This window comes from Narcine bancroftii, chromosome 3, assembly GCF_036971445.1.
Source record: "Narcine bancroftii isolate sNarBan1 chromosome 3, sNarBan1.hap1, whole genome shotgun sequence".
NCBI classification, from domain to species: domain Eukaryota; kingdom Metazoa; phylum Chordata; class Chondrichthyes; order Torpediniformes; family Narcinidae; genus Narcine; species Narcine bancroftii.
In genome coordinates, this window is record NC_091471.1 from 59,287,603 (window position 1) to 59,313,423 (window position 25,821).

Genomic DNA, 25,821 nt, shown 5'->3' on the forward strand with positions numbered 1-25,821 from the left:
GAATTCCACAGATTCACTACCTTCTGGGTAAAGAAATTCCTCCTCATCTCAGTCCTAAATGGTTTGCCTATTATCCTCAAACCATGGCCCCGGGTTCTGGATTTTCCCATCCTTGGAAACATCCCATCTGCATCCATTCTGTCCAGTCCTGCCAGAATTTTATATGTCTCTATGAGATCCCCTCTCAATCTTCTAAACTCCAGCGAGTACGATCCCAATTTGCGCAATCTTTCCTCATAAGTCATTCCTGGCATTCCAGGTATCAGCCCTGTGAATCGCCTCTGCACCCCCTCCATTGCAAGAACATTCCTCCTTAGATAAGGTGACCAAAACTGCACACAATACTCCAGGTGGGGTCTCACCAAGGCCCTGTACAGCTGCAGTCAGGTATCCTTGTTCCTATACTCAAATCCTCTTGATATGAAGGCCAACATACCATTTGCCTTTTTAACCGCCTGCTGTACTTGCATGCTCGCCATCAGAGACTGGTGTACAAGTACCCCTAGGTCTCTCTGCACTTCCCCATCTCTTAATCTATTGCCAGTCAAATTGTAATCTGCCCTCCGGTTTGTATTACCAAAGTGGATAACCTCACATTTATCCACATTGTAGTGCATTTGCCATGCATCTGTCCAGTCCCTCAATTTATCCAAATTACACTGGAGCTTCCTGACCCCCTCTTCCGTGCACACAACCCCTCCTAGCTTAGTGTCATCTGCAAATTTGGAGATATTGCATCCAATCCTCTCATCCAGATCATTAATGTAAATTGTGAACAGCTGGGGTCCCAGTACAGATCCCTGTGGTACCCCACTGGTCACTGCCTGCCACTCAGAAAACGAGCCATTTATCCCAACTCTCTGTCTTCTACCTGCCAGCCAGTTCTCAATCCACATCAATACTTTGCTCCCAATCCCATGAGCCTTGATTTTGTAAGCCAGTCGTTTATGCGGGACCTTATCGAAGGCCTTTTGGAAGTCCAGGTACACCACATCCACTGGCTCTCCCCCATCTATTTTACCTGTCACCATCTCAAAGAATTCCAATAGATTTATCAAGCACGATTTACCTTTTGTAGATCCACGTTGACTCCGTCCGATCCCTTCTCTGCTAGTCACATGCTCTGCTATTACATCCTTAATAATGGATTCCATCATTTTGCCCACTACTGATGTATTACTCATATGTAAATATTCTATACTGTACTAAAAATGGAATTAATGGATGAAGTTATTAAATGTGGGTAAATAATTACTTTCAAAGATTAGCACAAACATTCTTTTTTGACAAGCAGAAAATTTTGACAGGAATGGCGCATGATCATTTAAAAGTACGTATATCCAGTATTGAAAAAGAATCCCTGTAAAATAATCAACATTTATAGTTTTGAAACTATAATTTGCAGTCGAAGATGATTTTGATCTTGATCTACAAATGCATCTCTGGAATGGAGGATCGAGGATGAAAATTTAAAAACGCCAAGTTATCAAAAATAAAACTTACCTCTGAATTCTATGAACAGTAGTAATGGTATATTATATTCATAAAACATGCCCTCCATTTGGATTAAATTGGTTTCTTGCAGCCAATTCTTGCACAAAGATACACAGAGTATCTTGCTTTGCCCTGGAGGATAGTCATCATTGTCCATACAAGACTCCACTTGGTTTCCTAGCAAACCTAATACTTATTTAAGGAGTAGATTTGGCACTGGTTATGGTAAACCCATTACTTAAAACTGCAACAATAAAGTATTTTAAAAACCTTGAGCTGCTAGTTTGATGTTTTGAGAGTGGAAGATCTATTTCATGAACCTGATTCTGTCCAAAGCTACATCAAGTGGTACAGCTAGCATAGGAAAAACCAGAGATACATGATCCAGTGATCATTGGGGGATCAGAGGTGGAGAGGGTTAAGTTCTTGTGAGTTACTATCTTGGAGGATCTTTCCTGGACCACACTAATGGCATCATAATGAAAGCATTCAGCACCTCTACTTCCTCTGGAGTTTGCAGAGGTTTGGTATGACATAAGAAACCTTTGGTAAATTTCTACAGATGTGCGGTGGAAAGTGTGCTGACCAGCTGCATCAAGGCCTGGTATGGGGATGTCAATACGCCTGAGCGTAAAGGCAATGGACATTGCCCAGGGCATCACAGGAAAAATGCTTCACGCCATCTACAGGGATCACTGCCACTTGGAGAGCAGCAGCAATCATCAAGAATCCACACTGCCCAGCCCTCACTGCTACCGTCAGGAAAGAGGTAGAGGTGTCATAACCATGTCATAACCACTACCAGGTTCAGGAACAGCTGCTACCCCTCCATCATAAGACTCCTCAACAACAAATTCAGTCAGGGACTCATTTAAGGATTCTTACTTGATTTTTTTTAAATCTCTCTATATTGCACAGTCAGTTTGTTTATATTTCATTACCCATTTACTGTTCTTTATTTGTTTCCATATATACACTGTGTACAGTTTTTGTCCCACTACCAATAAGTACAAACCAGAGGACATGTATTAAGGGTGAAAGGGGACAAGTTTAGGGGAATGTCTTCACGCAGAGTGGTGGGAGTGTGGAACGAGCTGCCAACTGAAGTGGCACATGTGGACTTAATTTTAACCAATAAGTAGTGATGGTTCCTTGCCTGCAGGAAAAAAAATATGTTAGGGTTGCATGTGATGTCATGTAAGTACTCTGACAATAAACCTGAAATCTAAATCTAGCATAGCAGTTTGCACAATGCTGTTACAGCATCAGTGACCTTGGTTTGAATCTGGCACTGTCTGCACAGCATTTATATATTCTTCCTGTATCTGTGTGGGTTTCCTCTAGGTGCTTTGGTTTCCTCCTACCCTTCTAAAATATATAGGTTAATTGGGGTATTTGGGTGGCATCTGCTCATGGGATGGAAGGCAAATTTGCAGATGCAACAAAGATTGGAGGTGCTGTGGACAGTGCAGGGTCAATGCCAAGGGGGGACATCCATGGGCATTGCACCCCCTCAATTAGGTGCTGTGCTGCCCATATGGTCGTGGCCATCCCTGGCTGTCAAACCTATTCCAGTCTCTCCCGCGTGAGTAGTGGCTAGGTTGACACACACAATCGACTCTCCACTGACCTCTGGACATGTCACTAGCGTGCATCAAGTGTCAATAGCAAATAGTAACACAATGCAATAAAAAAGAGTATCCTTGTGCACCATGACTGAGGGGCAAATGGCGTTAATGACAGGAAAGTCCAGTTCTTCCCTCACCCACCCCCCCATCAACAGGTTCCTGTCAGGGCTTCCCACCGGTGACAAGTTCCTGCCAGCATCCTCCCCCCACACCTGTCAACAGGTTGCTGCCAGCATGCCCCCCAAAATCGCTTATACCCCCATCTAACATACGTTCTGATGGCAATCTTGGGACAGCAAGGAAGACTTTCAAGACTTGCAGAGCACGATCTGGTCCAGCTGGAAAAATGGGCTGAAAAATGGCAGATGGAATTTAATGCAGACAAGTGTGAGGTGTGGCATTTTGGAGGGACAAACCAAGAAAGGACCTGCACAATAAATGATAAGAATCTAAGGAGTGTGGTAGAACAGACGGATCTGGGAATACAGACATACAATTCCCTGAAAGTGGTGTAACAGATATATGGGGTTGTAAAAAAAGCTTTAGGCTAATGGCCCTCATAAATCAAAGTTTTCATTATAGGAGTTGGGATGTTATGGTAAAGTTGTATAAAACATTGGTGAGGCCAAATTTGGAGTATTGTGTTCATGGGTTAAGAGTGAAAGGCGAAAAGTTTAGGGGAACATGAGTGGTAATTTCTTCACCCAGAGAGTGGTGGGAGTGTGGAATGAGCTGCTAACTGAAATGGTGAATGCAGGCTCAATTTTAACATTTAAGAAGAATTTGTACAGGTACATGCATGGCAGAGGTATGGAGAGCAATGGATTGGGTGTAGGTCAGTGGGACTAGGCAGAATAATAGTTTGGCAGAGACTGAAGGACTGAAGGACACATTTCTGTGCTGTAATGTTCTATGGTTCTTAGGGCCTGTTTTCTGCTATATGTCTAAATTAGAAAAAAAAAACTTTACTTTTCCTTCCCAGTTCTATTTTTAACTTGCATAACATAATATAGCAACACTTTTTTTTTAGTTTCCAGTCTTAGTTCATTTCTGCCCATCTGTAGTCCTCTAATTTTTTCTTACATTTTCTAAACTATTTTCAAATCACTTAATGCTGATTCATTTCACTGAACTGTTTATGTTTCATCCCATTTTTCCAAATGAAGTAAATTGCATCAGTCAACAAGTGGAAGAGTTTAGAATATGTACTTCTCATCAGCATAAAATTTGTTGCTTTACAAAGCAAAAAATTAATGGAAAAATCACAATATTTAATACAGTCTGCTATTTTGTGTTTGTAGAATTAAAATATTTTGTTACCAGAAATGATCAGAAAGGTGACTATCATACAATCCTTGTTTTATTAAGAATGAATGGATCAGAAAAAGAAAATGTAGTTTTTTAATGTTTAATTTAATTGCTGTGTGACCTTGGATTAATATCTCAGCATTTCCACCATTGACAGAGAGTATTCAATATTACGTTCATCAATATTTCCATTAAATTATTGTTGGAGGATTTCTTAAGCATAATTGGGACTCCATCCCATGATAAATTCTCTAATCTAATTCTTTCTTTATAGAAGCAATACTGAAATATAAAGTGTGTGATACGGTTGTTAATGTTTGCTGACAATATCTAGATCCTGACGATTGCACTGCCCTGCACAAAGGCTCAATTACCACTTTCTAAGGTATCTTTGGATCGCAGAAAACCAGGACAGTTACTAATCGAATGAAATGATGTCACCGAGAACCAGAGACATCAATATTTGTACTAATCTAATAGACGGAGGTTAGGTCCTGGTAACAATATGAGTATTAAAATGAACCAATTCTAGTCAGGGAGAGTGGTTCCTTTGGTAGCAGAATACACTATTTTTGGGCTTCATCATTAACATTTGGGAGGTTACGATAGCAATATATAAAACCCATGACTGTCAGCACATTCACAGTTATCTATCTTGTGCTTTTGTTCTTCCCTTGGCTTACCTGGGTGGAGTTAGCTTGTTGTACTCTCCGATTTTTCCATTGTGGCTCTTCTGCCAAAACTTTTAGACTGTATGTCAGTGGGTCTGAGGCATGACAGCTGATATCTGTTTCATGTTTATGAATTGGACTCAGATGAAAGAAATGTGTCCTGTGTTCATAAATGTTAAAGAGCTGAGCAATTTGGGCAGCTTTCCCTTTTCCGGTTTGAATGATCTTCTTCAGCTACATTGATTGGTGTAAATTAAGGTTAAGTAGATTAATATAAATACGGTATTGATTTACTGGGGACAGTGAAACACACTTGCATAATTAATTTAAAGTTAGTCATATTTTAGAAGCCTAGATATGATACTGCAAAAAAATTACTAAAACAATAAATCTCTGCCAAATAATAATTGATTAAAAATATATATTTCTTGTGTAGTGCAAGCCATTTACTCTGAATGGGGGTAAATTATGTGCAAGTACAGTATGTGGAAAAAGTAGCAACCTCATTAATTTATCAACTTTGATGATTCTAACTTTTACCACTGCAGAGAGCAGGGGATGGAATTAAACAGTAAAATAGGGAGAAAGTATTTCTGAACAGCCAGACAAGTTTTGCCTTGAGAATTTAAATTTCCAATCTCTTGACCCTAATCTATGCATCAATCTTCCTTGACTCCACACTTTCACCATCCTAGTCCAATGTCATTCCTTGCTATGGCAATCAACTCCAGCCTTCCCAATCTCTCCAGACCCAAACTTCTCATCTGTCCAATCTCTTGCTCCTCCACACCCACCTCAGCCCCACAAAAAAATATGGACTTTGTAATTGGCAATGATTTGGAGGTGAGGCAGAACTATTAAAATTTGTGCAATTTTGCTCTAAGCCAGTTTACTCCATTACATGCCTTCACTTAAATGATCCCATTACTTTCCTGGAACTCCCTCCATCAAAGGAATGGGGAGCACTGGAGATGCCTTTAAACATTTTTCTGAAAAATTGAGGTTCGTTTAGTCATTGTTTCAGATAATTGATAAAGTACCAGTCAAAAGAACTGAATGGTGAAGAGGAATGAAGCAGAATCTTGCAGTCTCTGCAATTTTGGTCAAACTTCATCAACTAATCATATGATGGTATCCACCACTTCTATAGTTTCTCACTAAAATTAACTTGAGGCTTAACCAATGATTAGTGAGTGAATAATCTTTAGCTAAGAAGGACATAAGTGATGATGGAAATGTTTCATTATTTTTCATGCTGACATACCATGCTTTTTATGGCCTCAATGTTTACAGATATTCACTGACAAACATTTAAAGACTCAAAGGGTAATACAGGTTTAAACATTTTTTTTTTAAAAATTAAACCAATGCAGACCATGGCAAAATTAAATAATAGAAAGACACAAATGGATTTTTAATAATTCTTAATTAAAGATGAAAGGCCAACTTTCCGTATGTACCAGTAGTCATAGAACATTTAGTCCAATTCATCCATGCTAAATAAGTTCGCATTCTGGATTAATCTCATTTCACCCATGTTCTTCTAAACCCTTTTCATCTTTGAAATGTCAAAATACCTTTTGAATGTCAAAATTGGTCTCTTTTGTCTAGTTTCCTTGTTCTCGTTTCCATAGTTTCCAGAATCTGAGGCCACAGTTTAAAAATAAGGGGTAGGCCACTTAGGACGGAGTCAAGGAAGAACTATTTCACCCAGAGAGTTGTGGATCTGTGGAATGCTCTGCCTCAGAAGGCAGGGGAGGACAATTCTCTGGATGCTTTCAAGAATGGGATAGATAGAGCTCTTAAAAATAGTGGAGTCAAGGGATTTGGGGTGAAGAAAAGAAAGGGGTGCTGATTGTTGACGATCACCCATGATCACAGTGAATGGTGGTGCTGGCTTGAAGGGTCAAATTGTCTACCCCTGCATCTATTGGTCTATTGTGTATTGTGGCAGTTCTGAACTCCAATATAGGAACTACTCAGGTGAAATCAAAATCCAGAATATGATAAATTGAGAAGGAATAATGAACTCTAATCAAGCTGAGGTTTTTAGATTGAAGGAAACATGGTAGATACTGTGAAATGAGATATTAAACCATTTTGGCACCCTAAAAAAGTTGAATGCAAAATCAAATTTAGTTGCACATGGAGGAGAGGGCACACACAGATTAGAGCAAACACAAAAGAAATCTGGTTGATATATTGACCATTATATTATTGAGAAAATTAAAGAATAAGGTTGTCTCACCAGGAATACATGGTCTCAGCTGCAGATGCAAGAAATACACTTATCAGATATTAAGTTTGGAGCATTGAGAATATTACAGTTTGCATTTTCTCCATTAAGTTGATGTTATTCATTGTTCCTGTTTTGGTCACAAGCAATCTCAGCATGCATGTGGAATTTGTGTGAGTGCAAAATTAGGTTTGATTGTTATTCCACCTGTCATCAATTTTTTCATTATACTTAGCTGAATCTCATCTCCTAAAAATTAAAAGGTTGGGAGAATCATAACATCATAGAAATTATAGTGTGAAAGAAATCAATTTTGTTATGTCTGTGCCAGTCAAAGGTTAAAATAACTTTTAAGGTTAAGGCTGTTGTGTTAATTACTTGAATACTAAAACTCCTTTCGCTGAAAGGATGTGTGATCAATCTACGGGACTATCATTGAACATTCCTGTTCACCATTTCCTATGACCAGAAGATTATTGAACCTCCTGACTACCATCATTTCCTCCACCCTATAATCTGATCGCCATCAGACCACCACAACATTACCTACCCCAATCCAATTTCAGCTGGAGCCTCCATCATCTATAATTGGAGCATCACACATCTTGTTGTTACACCTCCAACTACAAGGAGCACATCAACCATCTTTGCATCTCAACCTGTACAACTGCAGAGCCCTTGACTGCTATCACACATCTGACCTGTAATTGGGATGCAATCCCCAATATCGTTATCCCTTCAATTGATAATCAGAACTCCCCAATCATTATTGCACAACAGCCAGACAAACAGAAAGTACATTGAATTTAAATTTAAACATACAGCATAGTAACAGGCCCTCCCTTGTCACCCAAATACCCCAACTAACTGACAACCCCCACAAGTTTTGAAGGATGGGAGGAAACTGGAGCACCCAGGGTAAACCCAGATAGACATGGGGAGAGCATACAAAACTCCTTACCGACAGCACTGGATTTGAACCCAGATTTCCTGGCACTGTAATAGCATTGTGCTAACCACTGCACTATTCACGTCGCCTTATTCAGTTAAAACATTCTTCTGGAATTCCCACTATCACAATGGCCATCTCTTCATCCCTCAATCAAATGAGCCCTTGACACGATATACAAATAACAAAGAGCTCCTATCTTAACTTTTATAATAAAACCTGATTGAGAATTAGGAAGTAAATCCCACTGCTTTTAACCTTGTGTTGATTTTAAAGAAAGCCTAAGATTAGAACATAGAACATCGAATCTTGCAGCATTATAGATGATGTTGTGCCAACTATATATACAGAAAAAAAATCTTCCCAACCACGTAACCTTCTATTTTTCTTTCATCCATGTGCCTGTCTAAGAGTCTCTTAAATACCTCTATTGTTCCAGGCTCCATCTGGCAAGGCATTTTAGCTACCCACAACCCTCCATTTAAAAGAAAACTTACCCCTGATCCCCTGATGTCTCCCCTAAATGACTCCCTTCACTTTATACAGATGACTTCTGGTGTTTGCTACTACCAGCCTGGGGAAAAAGGTGTTGGCTATCTACCTTAATTATGCCTCTCTTAATCTTGTGGACTTCTATTAAGTCACCTCTCATTCTTCTTCATTCCAAAGACAAAAGCCTCAGCTCTGTTAACCTTGCCTCATAAGACATATTTTCCAATCCACCCAAATTCTCAGTAAATCTTCTCTGTATCTTCTCCATAGCCTCTAAATTCTTCTTGTATTGAGGTGACCTGAACTGAACACAATATTCTAAGTGTGGTCTCACCAAAAATTTATAGAGATACAACATTATGTGCAACTCCTTGAATAATGAAACACAGCATACCACAGGCCTTCTTAACTACTCTATCAACATGCACGAAAACCTTGACAGATGGCTTAAGAGATATGCATTTGGAACCCAAGATCCCTCTGTTCTTTCACACTGATAAGTATCCTAGCATTATCGATATATTCTGCATTCAAATTTGATCTTCCAAGATGCATCATGTCACACTGATCCAGATTGAACTCCATCTGCCACTTTTCTGTCCAACTCTTCATCCTACTTATATCCTGTTGAAACCAAAGACAATTTTCAATGCTATACACATCCTCTAATCTTCATATCATCTGCAAAATTACTGACCCATCCCTATATATCATTGCACAGGTCATTTATAAAATCACAAAAAGCAGGGGCCCAGAACAGAACCCTATAGAATTCCACTAGTTACTGACCTCCAAGCAGAAAACTTTTTGTCCATACTACTCTGCTTTCGATAGAAAAGCTAATTCTGAATCCACACAGCCAAGGTTCCACGGAACCCATGCCTCATGAATTTCTGAACGACATTGTCAAATGCCTTACTAAAATCCTATACACCACATCTACACCCTAACCTTCATCAATTTATTTTGTTACTTCCTTAAATAACTCCATTACATTCATAAGGCATGACCTTCCTCTCACAAAGCCATGCTGACTATCCCTGAGAAGACTGTTCTTCTCTAGATGTTCATAAATCCTGCCTTTAAGAATCATCTCCAATGATTTGCCACCACTAATAAAGACACTGGTCTCTAACTCTGAGAATTTTCCTTAGTTCCTTATTTAAACAAGGGGACCACATTTATTTTCCAATACACTGGCACCTCCCCTGTGGCCAACTAGGATGCAAAAATCATTGCCCAGCAACCACTTCTCTCTTTTTTAATTAGCAACCTGGGGTATATCTCATCTGCTCCCGGGGACTTAATGATCCTAATATTTTCAAGAAGATCCAACACTTATTCTTTCTTAATCTCAACTTGGCCAAGCTTGTTCTATTCTGATATCATCTTGACCAAGTGGTAGATGGAACGTAATGCAGAAAATTGTGAGGTGTTGCATTTTGGAAGGACGAACCAAAGTAGGTCATACACAGTAAATGGTAGGGCACTGAGGAGGAGGAATCTTGGAATTCTGATATATAATTCAGTGAATGTAGCATCACAGGTAAATAGGGTTGTGAAGAAAGCTTCTGTCATCTTAGCCTTCACAAATCAAAGTACTGAGTACAGGAGTTGGGATGTCCATGGTGAGGTTGTATAAGGCCCTGAGGGCCACGCTCCTCTGACCACTGACGGCTCGACCATTGAGGTCATTAAGAGTATCAAGTTCCTTGAAGTGCATTTGGTGTGGAATCCTTCCTGGTCCCTTAACACCAGTTCCCTAGCCAAGAAAGCCCAGCAGCACCTCCACCTCCTGTGAAGGCTGAGGAAAGTTCATCTCCCACCCTCTATCCTCACTACATTCTACAGAGAATATATTGAGAGCATCCTGTGCAACTGTATCACTGCCTGGTTTGGAAGCTGTACCACCTCTGAATGCAAGACCCGGCAGAGGATAGTGAAGTCAGTGGAACAGGTCATTGGGGGTTCTCTTTCTACCATAAATGACATCTACAACAATCGATGCAGGCAAAAGGCAATAAATATTATGAAGGGCTCCGCACACCCCTCATGTAAACTGTTCTTCCTTCTGCCATCTGGTAGGAGGTACCGTAGCACTCAGGATGTTACGACCAGATTGAGCAACAGTTTTCTTCCCCAAGCCATCAGGCTCCTGAATTCCCATAACATTAGTGGATAGTTTACCATGGACATTTACTGTATATGCCTTAATATTTCAACATTTCAATGTGTTGAACTTCTATTCTAACTTACATTTATGTAAATATGCTCCATGGTCCTGGAGAAATGCTATCTCATCTTTACCATGTGAGCATGGTAGGAACTATAAATAAAGATGACTTGACGACATTGGAAAGGCCAAATTTGGAGTGTTGTGTGCATTTCTGGTCACCAACCTATAGGAAGGATAACAGTAATATTGAAAAAGTGCAGAGAGGATTTACTAGGATGTTGCTGAGTCTTCAGGAGTTGAGTTACAAGGAAAGATTAAATAGGTTAAGACTTTACAGCTTTAAATGTAGAAGAACGAGGGGAGATTTGATAGAGGTTTACAAAATTATTAGAGGTATAGATAGAGTAAATGCGAGTAGGCTCTTTCCACAGATTAGGATAAATAAATACAAGAGCACATGGCTTTAGGGTGAAAGGGGAAAGGTTTAGGGGAAACATTAGGGGGCACTTTGACACTCAGACATTGGTGGGAGTATGGAACGAGCTGCCATCTGATGTTGTAAATGCAGGCTCACTCTTAAGTTTTAAAAATAAACTGGATAGATACATGGATGGGAGAGGTCTGGAGGGTTATCGAATGGGTGCAGTCAATGGGACTAGCAGTATGATATTTTAGACTAAAAGGGGTGAATGGTATGTTTTCTGTGCTGTAGTATTCTATGGTTCTAAGATCCTTTGCTCTGGTGATTACTGAAGCTAAGTGTGCATTTATGATCTACCCAACCTCCTCCATCTCCAGGCACATGTTGCCTCCTTTATCCTTCAGTGGCCCCACTTTCACTTTCGTCACCCTTCTGTTCTTCACGTATGCATAGAATGCCTTGGAGTTTTACTTAATCCTACTTGCTAAGGCCTTCTCATGCCCTCTTCTTGCTCTCCTAAATCACAAATTCCTTCCTGGCTCCCATATAATTCCTGTTTTTGCTTCCTTCTTTCTCTGAACTAGCTGCCTCACCTGTTTTGCCATTGACAATTACCATTTCCTACCATCTTTTTCCTGTCTCAGTGAGATAAACCTATCTAAGACACTATGCAAATGGTTTGTAAACTTCCTCCACATCTGTGCTTTCTCCCAAGAACATCTGTTCCCAATTTACTCTCCATGGTTCCTGCCTTGTCCCTTTATAATTAGGCTTTCCTCAATTAAACAATACCATTTTATCTGCTTTTATCTTTGTTTGTAGCTATGCTAAAGCTTAGGGAGCTGTGGTCACTGTCACCAAAATGTACCCTCAAGAGGTTTGTCATCTGACTACGTTCATTCCACTGTACAAGATCCAGTATAGCTTCTCCTGCAGTCAGCTGGTCCAAATATTGTATCAGGAATCGTTTTTGGGCACACTTAACAAATTTTTCTTCATCTATCCCTCTCGCCTGTCAATATTAGGGAAGTTGAAGTCTCCCATAACAACAACTCATAACTTCTGCACCATTCTAAAATTTGGCTACCTATTTGTTCTTAGTGTCTTAAGGGCTATATGGGGGCTTATAGACTACTCCAATATACTGATTGCTCCCTTCCTAATTCTGACTCCCACCCACACTGACTCAGTAGACACTCCATCCATAGGATCCTCCTTTTCTGCAGCTGTTTACCCCCTACCCCTCTTTTACCTCCCATCCCTATCCTTTTTAAAACATCTAAATCCCAGTCCCTGCATTAACCAATCCTGTCCTTGCAACAGCCAACTCTCTGTAACGGCGACAACATAGTAATTCTACGTGCTGATCCCTGCTCTAAGTTCATCTCCTTTATTCCTAATACTCATTGCATTGAAATAGAAACATTTCAAACACTCCAATTGTCTACATTTCTGTTCCCTCTCCTGCCTGTCCTTCTTCAAAAGTCCACAACACCATCTTCCCCATTCTCTGCCCTCACATTCTAGTTCCCATCTCTCTGCCAAACTATTTTAAACTCTCCCCAACATTTCAAGCAAACCTGCCCACCAGGATATTGCTCCTCCTCCTGTTCAGGTGCAGCCTATCTTTTTTGTACAGTTCATACCTTCTCGATGATACACAAATCTGATCCCCTGCACCAACTCTTTACCCATGCATCTGCTACAATTTTTTGTTGCTTCCTTTTCAAATGTGTGGCACAGGCAGCAATCCCGAGATTACCACGCTTGAGGTCCTGCTATCAGCTTCCTTCTTTACTCCTTGTATTCCCTCTTCAGGACCTCATCGCTAATCCAATCAGTGTCATTGGTACCAACATGGACAACAAGATCTAACTGCTCACCTACCCACTTCAAAAGGCAGTGGACTTGATCTGAGACATCCATGACCCTGACACTTGCGAGGCAACCTATCATCAGGCAGTCTCAATCTTGTTCACAATCTGTTCGCCAAACCATAGAATTCCCAATCATTACGCAAACTGAAATTTCAATTTTCCTAACATTGTGTAAGCATGTATTGTTGCCTGTTACAACCAGCATATGTGGTTTCAAGTTAAGAAAACTAATTGCATTAAAATCATGGAAGTGAGCATTGTTTCACCTATCTTAAATTATTCTGCTGTCCCAACATAAATTTACAGTAGGATCGTGGTGTGCTTCAGGCCATATGAAGTTGTTTCTTTTTATTACAGCTTTTCTGCAGAAATTATGTTGGATAGAAAATTTTTAAAAAAAATACCGACATTGAATCTTTGATCAGCTGTGTGATAAGGAGACACTTTTAATAATGGATTTGTTCTGTCAAATACTTCAGTAGTTTCACTGCTAAGAAATTGAGAATCTATTCTGCTGGAGGATTAAAAAAATGCTACTGTGTTATTTTTTTTCCCAATCGTGATCCTGTGTTCAAGCACACGGGGGAAAGGTTAGTAGTTTTTGCTGTCAAAACTGATATGTCAATACTCTTCAGATATGGGTCACTAATGGTATTGAAGAGCTGAAAGTACTCACTGTGCCGCTAATGTCGCAAGGCCTCTAATTCTGCCATTCAGTTTTCTGAATTAAAAGGGAAAGTGTTGTATCTGAAGTAGCTCCATTCTTTATAGAACCTTCATAAAAATCTATAGCAAATTAAATGAACAGCTGAAGGATCTTGGTAATTAAGCTGGTTGTTTTGTGATTGGATGCTTGAGAGAATTAGTCCCAAGACTGCCTGATCACCTAATACACTGGTCATGAGGGTGATGCATTTTGGCAGGCCTGCTCAGATTGCTTGATGTAGGACTTCCTAGAGTGCTTACTCAGGGGAGGGTCAGATTGGAAATAAAACTCTATGTAACATATCAGAGCAGCTATATCTCCTGGAGATATAAAGAGCAGAAAGTAGTGAGTGGAATTTACTGCACACAAGAGCATGTCTCATAACTATCACCTGCCTCTGCTCCTTGAAATGTTTTCTAAGGTGGACCTTGGATCTTGTGGAGTGCTCAGAAATTTTACTTGCAATGAGATTCTGACAAACCTAACAGCAAGGAAGTCTTTTCAAATGGTGCTAATATCCTGAGTGATGATATTGTTACATCCTCTGATCACATAGCTCATTTATATTGTGAGATGCAATATTTACCAACTTAGCAGTCCCAAGATATAAAGGAGATTTTCTTGTCACTTAATTTGCTTTTACTCCATAAAAATGTGGAGACAAGTTATTTTCAGGTCAAATAAAACAACTATACAAATGTTTTAATGATACAGAAAGGATTAAAGTTCATGACCACTACTGCCTACTGTCCTAATTCTGGGACATAATGAGATCACAAGGTTTTACGACTCTATTCATCTGCTGCAATACATCCTGTGACTGAAGGTGGAGGTTTAACTCTGGACCTGGTTGCCAGTCAAGCAGTGCTCTTTCAGTTGCCACCATCATGCCAACTAAAAGGTATTTCATCACAATCCTGACTTATGGCAGACAGGTTGTGGAGTGGCTTTAGTCAGAAGTGAGGCAGTCACAGACCGAGCAGCGTCTCTTCTGTTCCAGCTGCCGAATCATTCAAGTTACAGGTTTCTAGAATTGCTTGTAAATGAAAACTGAAAGCACTCAGCTGGCCAGGCCACATCTGTGGATAGATAAATGGGGTTGAGGTTACAAGGTAGACTCTTCATTCAAAAGTGTTTCGACCTTAAAAATTAACACTTTCTCTTCCCACTGATGTGATCCAATCTCCTAAGTATTTTCAGTACTTTGTCTTTATTTTATTCTTCAGTATTTGCAGTTTTTCACTTTTGATTTTTACTTGTTTTTAAACGCTGATTCAAAGGATGTTGAAGGTTTGTAACAAAGAAAAAGGTGAAAGGCGAGAGTTCCTTTTATGTTGAAGATAGTCATGGACAGCTCCATGTGAGATGCAAATATTGAGAGCCACCTTTTAGTATAATCTGGACATTATTCAAATCTTGTTGCCTGCTGCCATCAGCTCCTTTATTTGCCTGAGAAACTGCAAATGAAACTGGCTATTGGAGAAACTTGGGTTAATTGTAGCAAATCCATCTCTCCCTGGACTGAAATGAGCTAGATTGTACCCAGCCTCAGATAGGCTCAAGAAGCAGTTCATGTTGAAATCCTTGACCTGAAGAGGTCCTGCATTGGGTTATTTGGACTCTGATTGAGCATCTTTGTTTCTGCAAAGTATGATTCCTATTGGTGAAGAATTTTCTCCCCTGATCCCCCACTAATTTTGGTTTAATGGGACTCTTTTGGTGAAAATGCACATTTGGGAATGACATTTGTACTTCAATCTAAGCTGTGTGACATACAAGTAATTCACAGAACATAAAAGCTGCTCGAGAAAATACTATTCTCCAGTAATCTCATATACCATACAATCATAAGGACTTTATGAATCTGTGAGAATGTGTTTCATCAAATAATTTAAACACTTGGAGTCAACACAATTTTTTATTTAAACATTTAAATTTAGACCTAAATGTATTCAAGCATGCTCAGTCATTGGTCGCTTACCATCAGACAGCAGGACTGATGTTAGGGAGCGCCTTAACAAGCAACAAAGATTATTTTGCAGTAATTGCCGTGTATTGGCTACGGGGCACTGAAGGAGTAGAGTTCTTTGATGTTCAATTTTCTGCAATTTTTCTTATTTCATGAAGGTACTGACCTATGCTGTGGCAGAGCAGCAGTGTCACCAACTGCCTACTCCTATTCCATGCATTCCTTCATGTGTCAACCTTGATGGTGAATGCTGGCAGGCTGTAACAGTTCCTGCCCTTACCTGACATTTAGATCAGGGCACCTTTCAGCGCAGGTCACTGGATAGCAATCAGGAGTAGTGAAGAGCCCCAAGAGGGTCTTAGGCTAATTGTAGCATGCCAACTGGCCCTAACTCAAATAAATGGGCTAGAAAAAAATCCAGCACCAAATGTAGGATTTCCCTCTTCTATTGGACATGGTTCCCGTTAGACTGTTGATAAATCAGCTGTACAACAGGGAGAGTGGGTCTTGTGTTCAGATTATTGCATTATACCATAAAGACTTCACACATTTATGATAATCATGATATGCTATAAACTTTATGGGATTCATTCAATTAACAAAACCTTGACAAGCTGCATGGATATAGTATAGCAGTAGATAGGGAATGGAAGGTGAAGGTGGAGGTGCTTTGTTCTGGATGCCATTGACCTGCTTAAATATAACAGGAACTCTAGTTCAAATAAGTGGAGAAAATCCACTGCATTCTTAACTCTTCAGATGACATGCTGCCCTAATTCCTCATCTCATCATACAAAAGACAAATGCAGTTGTGGTTTGGTTCAGATTTTAGAAATGTGGGGTAAGATTTTCTTACAATCAAGTGATCTTCTGTTGGGGGGGGGGGGGGAAAGGAGAGATAGAGAATTAGGTTTTGCTATATTACTTCCAGTGCAATGACCAATCATCTTTGTCGCTTGATTGGCAATCTCTGCCTCATGTAAAGTCCAATTGGTCAAAAAGAGCCCTTATTTAAAAGAAACACGTGATTCCAGTCTTTATTTCACATAGTTTATCCAATGTCAAATATTTGCCATATTTCCTGCATTTAAAAAAATATTAGCAAATGCAGGATTCAATTTGTAAATCTATATTTTCAAACTGCTAACATAATCCCTTTTCATGTTTAAAATTTCACTCTTGGATCAACAATTTTTAAAAAAATATTTTTACCAGTTAAGTAGTTCATTATCTGCTTGAGAGGCGTTAAAGGATCATTATCACAGGTACATTGTTATTGGCTGCAAGTTTTTTTTGTTGTCACTAATGAACTCGCATTGTGAGCAAGTTCATGCTTCCATGGTTTAATTGGCAGTTCATTAATTTTCCTCCTGTTTTTCAATAAAAAGGAAATGTTGGGATTTTATTTTGCTGCTTATTCCAGCCAGATTATGAAGTAGAAAATAATTTACTGAAGCCAGGTATCTAGAAATGAAACTCACAGCTCAAGGCAGCAGTATCAAGTGCTGTTACATTTAATGATCAATGTGATTATTTTTTATTTGCCTGTCCACATCTAGATCATAAAAGAAAATAATGTTCTATGCTCCCTTCCTCATCACCCGTGAAGGTTTGAAATCCAGGAAAATAAATATAATGAGTGATTAACATATTCCAAATTTTTAGTGCAGCAGAAGGTATCAAGTTCCCACAAAGTTGTTTCATGTTGGCTGCTTCTATTTGCCAAAGCTCAGGAGTGGCTTGATTAATGTGAGAACAGATGACCTAACATTGCAGGAGAGATTATTAGCCATCAGCATCACAAATGGAGCAGGTAAATAGCACTAAAATTCAAAGCCCACCTACCTTTAACATGGCCCCATGATTTTAATAAGGGCAGAAGAGAGGAAACATTCTTTTTCCCTGATCTATTTATGCCAAATGCTCAATAAACTGTGATTTGCTGTACTTCATTCCTTAGCATGTTGACTTTGTGGGGATCAGATTTGGTACATTTGTGTGAGTATTTCTCATTTGCCAGTCAGGTTAGCTCGTCCACAATTCCCTATTTAGTTTCTCTTCCTTGTTTCTTGTATATATGTAGTGGCATCTCAAATTGTACCCCCATTTCCTGTCACCCAACAGCTTACCTATTTCTTTCTACTAATTTGCCCATCCTCCTCTCAGCCCTCGGTCAACTATTTCCTCCATGATCCCCAGTCCCCGAGGCATCCAGCTCATAATCATCCACTCCCACATAGATTATTTTCCTAGCCCATTTATTTGAGTTAGGGGACAGTTGCCATGCTACAATTAGCATAAGACCCTCTTGGGGCCCTTCACTACTCCTGATTGCTATCCAGTGACCTGTGCTGAAAGGTGCCCTGATCTAAATGTCAGGTGAGGGCAGGAACTGTTACAGACTGCCAGCATTCACTATCAAGGTTGACACATGAAGGAATGCATGGAATAGGAGTGGGCAGTTGGTGACACTGCTGTTTGCCACAGAATAGATCAGTATCTTCATGAAATAAGAGAAATAGCAGAAAACTGAATGATAAAACACTCTACTCCTTTAGTGGACTGTAGCCAATACACGGCAATTGCGGCAAAATAACCTTTGTTGCTTATTTAGGTGGCTATGAGCAACTGCTGATAAGTAAGGTTACTGTTAAAAAAAAGATTCTTAATACTTCTCTATTTCAAAAAGAGAAACTATAGGCCAGTGAGTCTTGCATCAATGGTAGAGAAATTAATGGAGAAGAATTTCTTAGCGAATTTCTTAGGATAGCTTTGTGCAGAGGAAGTCATCTTCTAAACTTGATTGAATTTCTTGAGGTTACAAAGCTTGGTGGTTGAGGGTAGGGGAGTGAATGTTGTATGTGCAGACTTTAATGAAGCTTTTGGCAAGGTTCCTCATGGTAGGCTTATCCAGAACATTAAGCCTCACCGGATCCATGGAGACTTGTTAAACTGGATTCAAAATGAGCTTGGCCATAGGAAGCAAAAGGTTACTTTGACAGGAGGTCTGTGACCAGTGGTGTTCTGTAAGCATCAGTTTTGCCAACTCTGTGATTAATACAAATCACTTCTATGAAAATGTAGATTGGCTAATGAGTAGATTTACAGATAATGCCAAATATAAGATGAAAGAGCACAATAAATGGGAAGACCCTTGGTAACAATGATGTGGAGAGAGACTTTTGGACACCAATCCAGAGCTCCCTTGGAAGTTACAATACAAGTAGATTGGGTGGTATAGGTGTACAATATGCTTTTTTTTATTGGTTGGAACATTAACAGTCAAGAAGTTATGTTGCAGCTGTGTAAAACTTTGCTTAGGCTTCATTTGGTGTATTGTGTACAGATCTGATCTTTGCATTACATGAGGGATGTGGAAATGTTGAAGGTGATGCAGGCCAGGATCCTTTCTCAATTTAAGAATATTAGCAACAAGGAGAGGTTGGGTAAACTTGGAATGTCAGAGGCATTGATAGAAATTTATAAAATTATGAGAAGTATAGGGTAGATAGTCTATTTTGCAGAGTGGAAGTGCTAAATACTGGAAAGCAAGGCTTTAAAGTGAGAGACAATATTTAAAGGAGATTTATGAGCAAGTATTTTTTTAAGCCCAAAGAATGTTGGGTGCCTATAGCGTGCTGCCAGGATAGGTATTGGAAGCACATTTGCAATGCTTAAAAGGCTTCTGAATAGACACATGAACAGACAGGGAATGAGAAATATTGACCATGTACAGATAATGTGCAATTCAAGTTGGTCTCTTGGTTGCCATTGATGTTAAGGGCCAAAGGGCCGGATGTGCTTGCTGCTTTGTTATATGGTCAACATGGTAGATCAAAGGGGATTTTTCTGCATTCTGTGACTCCAAGACTTCAAAATGCTACTTCTTGAAAGAAATATTACAGCCATATCTGCAATGGAAGAACTAAAATACGTTTTTTTTTCACTGAAGATAAATCTGTGCAAGAGTATCTTGGCTAGTTGTACTTGTTTTTACACATTGAAAAATTACAGGTGATTTGAGTTACACTGTTATTCTAATCAGTATTCAGCAACTTCTGTATCCAAAAAAAGAAACTAGCAATTTTTTGGTACTTTTTTGGATCTAATTGTGTGAAAATTGATTCACATTTTCTACACAGAAATATTGATCATATTGCAAAATATTGAAATGGAAAGCCATGTCATAGTTATATTTTTCAAGTCCCATCTTTTTTAAAATCTCCAGTTTGGAAACAGTTTGTTAAATGGTTTGTTGAAATCTATCATATCAGAGGAAGTTTAACATGCTGGTCAACATGTTCAATTAAATAGCAAGTATTGTGCATTCTAGATGCTGCAACTGAGATTATTTACTTATACAAAAATTGCAAGCTTGCTAGATCAAAATTGAAACTTTGGCATAGAACTGAATCAAATGCAGTTAAAATAATTAAAAAAAAACAAAACCTAATAAATTCTTACCTGTAATCATTGCAGCATTAAAAACAAACTGGTTGGTTTGAATTATGTACAGTCGTAGATCTAAAATTCAAGGAAAAGCACACCAGGCCTCTCAGAAACCTTGTCCAAAAATATTCTTGTAGAAATTATTAAAGATGTGAAAAGAGCTGCATAAAATATGACAGTGTGCTGTCATGGAGTTAAGAGTTAAGCCCACTGGCTTGTTATTAACTGAGTTCATCGAGTTAAAATCACTGTGCCATTCAGAAGACAACATAAAATGGCACAAGTTAATTCAAGAATGGAATTACTATGAGACTGCATGGCTAGAACAAGAGCAATTTTTAGGCTTTCAATTTTGTTGGCTTACCAGAGTGGAGCGGCTGTATTGACATTTGATATATTGCAGTGTCCCCATATGATAAGCTGTGTAATCCCTGTAAATGTACAGTATCTGGTCAATTAGTGGAGTATCTGATTTCAAGATAGATAAGCTGAAGTAAACTCAGAAAGAAATGCAAATCGCTGCCTGTGGGAATATACCTTGGCTTACTGAATTCACCTTGCTCTGTTCCCAGAAAATCCTACAGCAATCATCTGCCCCACTCTGAATACATAGGGTGCAAGAGGGAAATGAATTTCTCCTATTTGTATAAATCATTTCAACAAAACTTCAACAGCTCCTCTGAGTTTCTGTGTATAGGATGTATTTAAGTCCACACAAACATATGTTCACTCTTAGTGATGAAGTTGGTGGCATAGTGACCTTAACCTGTTAGTGAGCGAGCATATGTCGAGCTTGCCTTACTGTAGTTAATAATGCAGGGTATATTTTTTAAGAGAAGCTCACTTGATTGTAAGAAAATGCTAAATCTTGCCTCACGTTTCTAAAATCTGAACCAAACCACAACTGTGTTTGCCTTTTGTATGATGAGCAAACTCATTTATATATAAAGAGTTCCTGATCTTGCATCTCCAGAAAGGAATCACTGTTTATTTAAAATCTGCCCATCCTCATCAGATTTAATTCAGTATTGGCACAGTTTGGTATTCTCTCTTCTACCATTTTTATGTCAAGTACCTCAATTCACATATAATATTTTTCTCAGCATTGGATCAATGCAATGCTGTGAATGAAATAATTTTTCCTTATTGAAAGTTTGTCCAACACAAATTGATTATTTGCTCAAAATCAGGAATGCAAAGATTAAAAGAAACATCAAACAAATCCTATAGATCTCTCATCTTTGAGAGATTACTGCAGCCATAGATGGTCAATATAGAACCATTTTTGATGTTCTTCTTGATCACGTAAAGCAGTGAAAATGATTTGGGGTGTTCAACGGACTTTGCTCTTTAAAAATAGTTTTGCCTTACTCTCTGAAAATTACTCAATAATTTTTGCATCACAAACCTGAATTTCAACTATCTTTTGGCCAAAGGTCTTGGCAAAATGATAGGTTTCCTAAATAGACATACAGCACAGTAACAGGCTATTTCAGCCCATGACTCCATGCCGCCAAATTTACACCCCATTAACCTACACCCCGGTACATTTAGAATGGTGGGAGAAAACCAGAGCCCCCAGAGAAAACTCATACAAACACGGGGAGAACATACAAACTCCTTACAGACAGTGTGGGATTTGAGCCCCTGTCCTGATGGCTGGCACTGTAAAGGCATTGCACTAACCTCTACACCAAGTGTGAACTCTGATTTAATTGTGTTAGCGTGTCACTTCTACCGCCGGACAATTTACTGGAATTTGAGTGGGATTTTTCTCCCTGTTGGATGATAATTGATGAGCAAGTTGAAACTTTATTTATTTCCACATGAGATTGCACAGATCAATGTGCCTTGTAGTGCATTATTTGATCTTCTGCGATCCCAAAATATGACTGCAAAATTATTTTTGAAGTGTAGTCACTGTTAAAACAGATCCTTCTTACAACGTGTGTGTGCACAAGATATCACAAACATCATTGCTCTCAGTGATATTCATGGAAGGATGAGAATTGACTTGGACATTGGGGAGATCTCTCGTGCTTGAATAAAGCTAGAGAATTTTTTTTGTCTGCATAAGATGCCCATGGGATTTTGCATGAAGCAATTAATGTAACAGGATGCATCTGTGACAGCACAGTACTCCTTCTGTACTACACTGGAGTTTTGGGTGAGATATTTTTCTTCAGAACTTGATATGCACTTGATCTACCTCTCAATATTTTGAGTTCAGGCAAGATGTATGCCAGGAAACTACTGCTGAGAATAAAAGTCGGCAAAAGTAAAATTAATCCACAAAGACTTGTGCCTGCAACAAGTTTTCATAATGCAATTCACCAGCAATGTGATTCCAGTGTTAACCCATGGAGTTCAAGTGTCAATTGCACAAAATTAAACATTCTGAGTAAATGCTGTGAAATGTATTTAAGATAAAAAGACTCTGAAAGGAGGTGTCAATCAATCAAGTTCAAGACAGTAGTAAGAGATGTTTGCATTCAGGCTAATAAGCTAATACTGTACTCAAATATTTGCTATTAAAGATCTGTTAAGATGTTCAATGGTATAATTCTTACATTTCTCTGACAATGTTCTTAGTTGTCAATGCAGATGTTTTACTTTAACTATGGCAGTTGAATCAAAAGTCCGCTTACAAGTAAAGATTTGCCTAACATCTAGTTATTCCTCCTGATTAATTAAATACCAAATTTAGCTTTTTTCTCAATCCACTCAACTCTGCTTTTCATTTTAAAAGATAACAGTCTTATTTGTATTTAAATTTTTAATTTGGTGATACAGCACAATAATGGACCTTTCCGGCACATAAGCCCATGCCACCCAAATAGACCTCTGAGACCAATTAACCTACTAACCCCATATGTCTTTGGAATGTGGGAGGAAACTGGGGCACCCAGAGGAAACCCACACAGACATGGGAAGAACATGAAATTCCTTACAGACAGCACTGGATTTGAACCAGTTTTGCCAGTGCTTCAATCTTCTTTGGCTTGGCTTCGCGGACGAAGATTTATGGAGGGGGTAAAAAGTCCACGTCAGCTGCAGGCTCGTTTGTGGCTGACAAGTCCGATGCGGGACAGGCAGACATGATTGCAGCGGTTGCAAGGGAAAATTGGTTGGTTGGGGTTGGGTGTTGGGTTTTTCCTCCTTTGCCTAACACAGCGTATAAATTGTATCTGTTCTTTGCATCAACTCAAGTGGCATGCACAAAGATTTACATATTACCAGTTTTGGAGGGCTCTGCTGAATGTGTTCATTTAATATTATGGAGTTTTATAGAATAGCAATTGTCACTTTTGCCCAATTTGTTCAAACAAAGCTGGTCCTTTTTGATTACATTCAACCATATTTCTGAGAACATTTTCTTTTCATGTATCTCTTTAAATGTCTCTTAAAATTTCCAATTATATCCACCTCCACCACTTTTACTTTCATATCGCCTCCACCTCTGTGGGAAACAAAGATGTCTCTCGTCCTCTTTGAGTATGTACTCCCTCATCTTAAATCTATGCCCTCCAGGTTCCGATTTTCTCCATCCTGGAAAAAGGAATGATTACTATTTATCAGTTTTCCCTAATGAGTTTATGATCCACCTTAATGTCTCCCTTAGTCTCCTTGCTTCCAGGGAGAAAAGTCCCCTCCTATCTCCTTCTTCTTGATATTCATCTTCTCCTTGTAATTCAAGTCCATCAGCCCTGGTAATATTCTTGTGACTTTTTCTGCAGCTTTTTCAGCCTAATTATGTTTTTTTCCACGTAGCTGAATGATCAGAACCGGGCGCAATACTCTGTGTAGTCTCATCAACATCTTGTGCGATTGTAATGTGATGCCCCAGCATTGTATTCAAATCCCTGACTAATGAAGGCAAGTGTGCCAAATGCTGCCTTCACCAACCTGTTTGATCCTATCACCCCTTCAGTATAACTATTGCTTTGGAGGGTGTTCAGATTCAAGTTTATTGTCACATTGTACTTGGTTGAAAGATTTATTACTAACATGTAAATCAAATTACAAGAAACGAATCAGAAGGATTTATTTAAATCTAAATCCAGATGGGAAAAAAGATTTAAATATACAGATTCAAGAAGTACCATCAAAATTATGTTATGAAAGTGTAACTAATACAATTAGCGTTAGATATCAAATGGCACAATTTAATTTTTTTACATCAATTATATTATACTCCATACAAATTACATGCACTTCATTTGAGTTGTTCTGATCAATGTTTTAGATGTAATAAAGAAGTAGGATATTTTTGCATGCAGTCTGGCAATTTGAAAAGGTAAAAAAGTTTTGGAAGGATATTAGTATTTTATTGGGATGAATTTTGAAGACACAAATTTTGAAGGATCCCACAGTATTATTATTGGGAGATATTTTCCCAAATGAAGTTAGATATTTATCAAAAGAAGTTTTTTTAAGTGTAGCAATAGCAATAGCATATAAATCTATAGCTGTAACATGGAAATCTGGTGATATTGTGGGTTTTGAATAGATAGCGAATGGAGTTATTAAATTATATAACATTAGAGAGAATAACGTATAATTTATGAAATCAACCAGAAAAAATTTGATAAGATTTGGATACCCTACATGGATTTTATTGCTACGACTTTAACTGCAGCATCCACCACACTCTCATCCACCCACCCTAATTAGTTATGGTTTAAGATTATTATGTAAACTGCAATTAATTAATTAAAAGATATAAGTTTATTAGACAGGCTTTTCTTTCTCCCTACATTTGGGGGGGGGGAAATATATAAAACACGTATTCTTTTTGTGTCGTATATTTTTATTATTCTTATGTTACGGATAAATACTGTATATGTTTTGACGCAAATGAAAAATAAAATTAAAAAAAATACATTGTACCTGGTTCAGAGAGGAGGGGTTGTTTCTTAATAATTTTTAAGATAATGCATCTGATCCATGCATGCTCTGCTCAGTCCTGTGTATGTATCCCAATCCCTGCATTCCCTTGCCTCATGATGGTAGTCTTTTAAATGAACTTATGTGTGATAGCATTGATCCTAATGCCCCTTGTATTTTGTCAGTACATTAGCAGTTAGTTTTAGAGGTACAAGGACTGCCTAAAGAAATCTCTTGGTGCCTGCCACATTGACCACCGCCAGTGGGCTGATATCGCCTCAAACCGTGCATCTTGGCGCCTCACAGTTCGGCGGGCAGCAACCTCCTTTGAAGAAGACTGCAGAGCCCACCTCACGGACAAAAGACAAAGGAGGAAAAACACAACACCCAACCCCAACCAACCAATTTTCCCTTGCAACCCCTGCAACCGTGTCTGCCTGTCCCGCATCTGACTTGTCAGCCACAAACGAGCCTGCAGCTGACGTGGACATTACCCCTCCATAAATCTTCGTCCGCGAAGCGAAGCCAAAGAAAAGAGCAGTTAGTTTGACAATCCCA